General features: G+C 49.2%; 1 long non-coding RNA gene across 2 annotated transcripts; it reads right to left on the reverse strand.

The window, feature by feature from the left end:
• Nucleotides 1-344: 344 nt before the first annotated feature.
• Nucleotides 345-4,032, reverse strand: LOC138102617 (uncharacterized). Of its 2 annotated transcripts, XR_011147460.1 has the most exons (4): nucleotides 3,914-4,032; nucleotides 2,127-2,835; nucleotides 1,719-1,832; nucleotides 345-1,340 (listed from the first exon to the last, which is right to left on the reverse strand). It is a non-coding gene; the product is annotated as an uncharacterized lncRNA (long non-coding RNA). The 2 variants fall into 2 exon arrangements; XR_011147459.1 differs by having other exon boundaries at nucleotides 1,719-2,835.
• Nucleotides 4,033-6,378: the final 2,346 nt, after the last annotated feature.

Here is a 6,378-nt window from a genome sequence, read left to right on the forward strand (position 1 = left end):
TGGTGATTTAGGGCATCTAATCAAGCTCCCACAGTATCATCACATCTGTTTTGCCACATTTTCTTTCTTGTTTTCATTGGGCACGATTTCTCCTCCCCGGGTGGCTCCTGGCTGCAGTTCTACGCTCAGGGGAGCCCCGATTTCTCAGCAGGCCTCTGCAGCGAGTCTGTAGCCAACGTGTGGCTCTGCTGGCAGCCCAAATGTGCCGTTCCCTTGCCCAGCCTGGCTGCAGCTGGGGGGATCTGCTGGGCACGGCTGGGGATTTTCATGGCCAAAATCCTCCAGCGTCCTCACGTCTACATCTGCCCCTTGCTTTGGAGAGCACAAATCACAGGACACTCATCTCAGTTGACAAATGTCATTTATTACAAATTGCTACACCCGCGCTGACAATATATAACTATACAGATCTAACTTTAAGTTCAAAAAAGTAATTTATTAGACTTCTACAACAATGCAATGTAAAACTATACAAATACCCACTTCCGTTAACAAAAATTAATTTATTGCCAACCTCTACAACAACTCACTATACACAAAGATCAACTGAAGGTTAACAACTTAATTTATTGCATACTACTACAACCGTACAGCCCATATATCAGTACAAAAATATCACTATCCTTCTCTAAATAGCCCTATGCCAAGAACTCAATAAACAGCATTCTACAACTGTACAACTTTACACATATTTAAATAGAAATAAAGACATTTATAACCACCACAAGATACAGATATAGATGAAATATTAGATATTACATACTATATCTAGAAATACATACATACAACAAACCTATCTCTAGGCAACCATACAAATCTCCATATCCATACAACGAATCAATACCAATATATAGCTGTACATCTCAACACATATGTAAAGATAGTTATACATAGAAATAGATCAATATACATATAAAAATATAAAAATAGACATATATACCTAACCAAATACCACTATACCTATTTAAGTAGCCATATGCCTAGAACTACATCAATAGAAATAGATACCTAGAAAACAGTATACATAGGAAACAGAACACAGACATAACAACATACACATATACTTAGATAGATAGATACACATATATATAATTACAAACATATATATATACAGCATACATCCATAAATATAACAACATACATATAGAAATATACCTATACAAATAGCAACCTACATATAAATATCCATGTAATTATCACTATCTTATGAGCAAGTCCATACATCTTTAAACAGAAATACAAGCAGAGGGATTCCAGCCGCCCCATTTTCAAAGCCTCTCCCTCGGTCTCTTCCTCCTGTGCAGCGCAGCTCTCCTGGACAGGGACAGCAGATGGGACACCTGGGAAGCAAAGGGAACACTGAGTCAGGATCGGGACGTTTCCCTTGGCAGCAGCTGCACTTCCATCAGGGAAGAGAAATCTCAGAGCCTCCCCAGGAGGCTTAGAAAGAAAAACCAGGCCCAGCGGGCCAGGCTGTGGCGAGCGCAGCCCCGGCGGGACCGTCCCGCAGCCCCCGGCAGCGCGGCACAGCCGGCACCGCTCCCGGGCCCTGCCGGCACAGCTGCCTTGCCCAAGGACAGCCCCTGTGCCGCCCGGGGCAGCCGCGCTGAGCGGCCCCAGCACGGGCAGGGCCCGCTCCTGCCCAGCCGGCCAGTGCCCGCGGCCAAAGCCCACGCCAGCCTCACGCCCACCCTGCCTCAGCGGCCCTGGGGCCTCACCCAGGCTCTCGGGTGGCAGCAGCAGGTTCATATTCGCTGCTCTTGCTGGCGGCCTTCAGCTTCTCCCTGCTGGTTCTCATCAGTCTCTGGATGTTCTCAAGGACTTCAGGGCAGCTGTGGCAAAAGTGGAGACTCTGGACTTGGTTCCATGGCTTGGCAGAGCCACAGTCCCAGATCCCTCTGTGCTCCCTGCTGGCCCCCTCCATCCCCTCAGCCCTGCCATGCCCTCGGCAAACGCACAGCCGCCTTCAGTTTCTTCAGACCCCCACAGTCCTCTCATGCCCCTCAGTCCCTTCAGATCCATCCTGTCCCCTTAGACCTGCCACCCCCCTCAGCCTGTGCCACTTCCCTGTTACCTCAGTGCCACTTCGCCCTCTGCTCCCTCAAACCCCCCAGTCCCACCAGCACCTCAAGGTCACCGTCCTTTCAGTGTCGCTGCCTCCTCAGCGCCCTCAGCCCCCTCTGGCTCACCGCCCTCCAGCAGCTCCTCAGGGCACAGTGCCTGCGGCCGCCGGCAGCTCCCACCGCTCCAGGGACACCGGGGCTGCAGCTGCTGCTGCGCCCGGCCCGGCCGCCAGCTCGGAGCCAGCACAGGAAGAGGGGACAGAGGGGGCACAGGGGGAAAACAAGAGATTAAAAAGGTGGCTGAGGGCAGAAAGAGCTTAGAATGCAGCCTAGGCCTATATAAACATCAATCTATGTATCTAAACATCCAAATACTTCTAACTATATAACTGCGTACATTTATAAATATAACTTAGATATATATATAAATTTTTCTCTACACATATATAAATATAACTCTGCAAATCTATAACTGTAACTGCATATGTATAATTACATCACATCTATAACTATATATATAAATTTAACTACACAGATCTATAAATATATGCACCTATAAACACAACTCTATAAATCTATAAATACTATATGTAACTAATAAGTATAGTGTAAATACTATAACTAACTATATGGATATATAAATATAACTATAGACATCTATAAATCTATCTATAAACAGAGGGATTCCACCTGCCCGATGGTCACAGGCTCTCCCACGGTCCCTTCCTCCCACGCAAGGCAGCCCTCCTGGAGAGGTAGATCAGATGGATATCTGGGAAGCAAAAGGAACACTGAGTCAATATTGGCCTTCAGGCATCTCTCCTTTTGGAAGTAATTGCCTTTCTATCAAAGACTGTAGAAGGTGACCTGAAAGGCAGACTCTCCCTTGGGAATTTGAAGCCTGCTCTTTAAAGAACAGGGAGCATTCCAAGTTTTCAAAACCTCTGAAGGTTTGAAGTCTCCCGATAAAGTCTCAGCACCCACGAGAGCTTGAAGCACAGACAGTCCCAGCTCCCACACAGAAGCCCAGCCTTGTTCCTCCTCTGTGCTGACACAGACACCTCAGTCCTCACTGAAATGGCTGAAGCTGAAGGGTGCTGTGAGCTGAGTTACGAACCAGCTCCATTACCTGGGACCTACAAACTGCCCTCTGCAGTGAGCAACAGCGGCTTCAACTCGACCATCAGCTCTGGCAGGAAGAACTGGGAGGGAAAGATCTCCCCATGAGGCCTGCAGGCTGCACCAGCCTTGCTCAAGAACGCAGATCCAAGGTGCTCTCTCTCTCCTATTAGTTCTTGCTAATTTGGGGTAAGTTAAGTTTTTCCTTTCCAAATCATAAATCCTTGTGTTTTATCATTTGCTTGGCCTCAGAGCTTCTGCTGCTTGTATTTTTAATGTGTCTCACTAGGCCTACCAGCAGATTGGTCATACATTGATTTAATGTTCTGAGACAAAAAGCTCAGACTTCTACATTGACTTTTTGCTGGGGTTTTGCTCTCTTGCTTCAGGAGTCACTCAGTGTTGCCTCCAGAGCACTGTCACCCTGCAGCAAACTCATCCACAGACTTCATCTCCAAACTGGGACACCTGGGTTGGTGACACAACTCCCACAGGGTCAGGGTTATTCATGGCTCTCTGGCCACAGCACAGCACTCGGTGTCAGTGCCTCTGGAGAAGCGTGGAGGGCAGGGCTCGGGGAGGCTGTGCCAGGGCAGGATTTGACCTAAAGGCACCAGGAAGCACCAACCCTGCAGACAAGAGCTCAACTCTTCTCATCTCCCTTCCTGCCAGAGGCAGGCTCAGAGCAGCTGCCTCAGAGCTCTCTAAAGCAGTGTGGGCTCTCTCCTTACCAGGCTCCTTGGGCTCCAGGGACCTCTTTCTGCAGCTCATGGCGCCAGGCAAAGCTCCCTCTGCTGCAGCCCTGTTCCCGGCCTCCCCTCCTGAAGACTCAGGGGCAACACTACGATTGTCCTGAAAACCAGAAAGAAAGAAACCCAAATATCACTCACTGTTTTCTGCAGGGACACAATAGATCAGAGCCTGCCACATTTTCTTCTCTTGAAGAAGAAAATGCTTTTGAAAACTGCTGTGTCTGAGTTTACAGAAGACGAAAGGTCATCACACTTGGCAATGAGATACTGGGGATCCCAAAAAATCCCACTCACCACCTTGACTCTGCCCTTTCTGGCTAATAAATCTGCAGCAGGCAGTGGGTGTGCATATTAAACAAAACAGAGAAATTCTTTGGCAAAGTTGTATAATAATATGCAAAAAGGCCTGTGCCAACACAGGAACTGAAAAGTCCAGGCACATCTGGGAAGAGGCAAGAGTTAACAGGAAGGGGATTCCTAATCCAAAGAGGGAATCTGTCAAACACAAGGACTCATGGTCCCTGACTGAATTGCTCTTCCACACAGAAGAAGCCCCTGGGCTTAAAGGAGTCCTTAACCCGTTCATGTCCAGCATCACCATTGTCCTGCTCACCAATCACACAAGTCATGGGGCCTCAAAACCAACACTTCTGCCCCCTTAAAGCTCCACTGCTCACACACTTCCATCCCTTGTTCCTAACAAAGAAGTCTGGGCCCCAAAGGCCTTCAACAGTGGAGAAGACTGACTTCTCAAACACAGTCCAAAAGCTGCCAAAGCCGACAAAGTTGAATGTGGGGCTCACACTGAACACATGAAGTGGGCACTAAGGAAGGAGTTCTGCCAGCTCCTGGCACAGGGATGTGCTCCTCCCTCCACAGCCCTGAGCAGAACAGCAGAACACTCTCATCCAGGCTGCAGCTTTGCAGGGTCTGGATGGGAACACACATCTCTTCCCACAGAGATGCCCAAGAGGAAGGTGCCTGAGCTCTGGAAAACGGAGAGCAAGGCTGGCAAGTTTGCCCAGCTGAGGATTTGCCAGATAGAAACAGGAATGGAGGCACCAGGCTACTGAGAGGAGCAGAAAGCTGCAGCTCCAGCCCATCCCCAAGCACGGCTCTGGCAGCGCCTGCACGCTCGGCACGGCTCACACAGCAGCAGCAGCAGCTGCAGCCCAGCCCTTGCTTTGCCTTGGCCTTCCCACCCAAAACAGGCAGAGCCCACGTCTGCTGCTCTAACGGAGGCACCTCTCGCATGCCCCTCCCTGCATGGGACACTTTGCCTTCAGTGGCAATTCTCCCCACACTCTTCTCTTCTTTCCCATCACACAGAGCCTCTTAGAACCTACAGAGCATCACCACAAAGGCCCCTGCACCAGGGATTCTCCCCAGCAAAAGGAGCACCCAAACCTGGCCACCACCGGCTCAAACCTCTCATCCTCCCTAAGGGGGGAGACTTTTCATTCCCTCTTCTTTTGGAAATCTTGCTTGACCAAGCAAATCCTTCCTCGTCCATTCAAAGCTTAATCCAAGAAGCCTTTGCTTCTCAGCCATGCAACAACATCCACAGCTCTCAGCCCAGCCCCTTTCACTCCCACCCAATGGAGTTACCTGAGCAAAGGGAGACCTTTCAGGCAGGGATGGTGACAGCATCTCCTCCAGTGTCTCAAGAACAAGGTCTAGATCCAGGGGTGGCAATTCCTCTTCCCCAGGACTATTCCAAGCCCAGCTGGAGGCCGTCCATGCTGCACAAGCAGCACTGCCAGCTGGAGCACTGGGGGCTGAACTGCCTGGCATGGCTGCAGGAATCCAAACACATTGGTCAGGCTCCAGAATGTGGCTTTGGGACACAGAGCTCTATTGCTGCCTTGCAGCAAACATCACAGGAAGCACACAGAAACTCAATTCCAGAGATGTACTCTGACTTCCCAGGGGATTGGAAGACTGATTTCTTCCTCTCAAACAGTGTTTCCTCTAATTGATGGGTATGTATATTAAAGGATGGATTGTAAAACTGATCTACACACAAAGACTTTGTAATCTCAGCCTTTTCTATCTCCCCAGCAGCTTTTGGATGTGGCTGCTTCTGAGTTTCTCATCCCAACAGACCACAGAAAGTGGATTCACCCAGGAAGAGCTCAGATCTGCAGACACACATGCTAAAATTCAAATCTGATTGTATTGTAAAAAGCAACCTTGTGGGTGAGGCTGTATTCTGCAGCTGCAGCAGTTCTGGGGACACACAGAGCTCACTGAAATTTAATAGCCTTCTTTGCAGGAGAGACAATCTGCAAACTCTGCAATATCCTGTCAGCATCCTAGTTGGGCTTCATTCCAAGAGAGATGGGGGTGCACCTGACACTGACCGGTTGTGGACCAATGTTTTCTGCCTCTCCCTTTCATCCCTACAGAGAGGCTGTCTGGAAAATGGCCAGAACACCCTCCAA

This window comes from Aphelocoma coerulescens, unplaced genomic scaffold, assembly GCF_041296385.1.
Source record: "Aphelocoma coerulescens isolate FSJ_1873_10779 unplaced genomic scaffold, UR_Acoe_1.0 HiC_scaffold_94, whole genome shotgun sequence".
Lineage (NCBI taxonomy): Eukaryota > Metazoa > Chordata > Aves > Passeriformes > Corvidae > Aphelocoma > Aphelocoma coerulescens.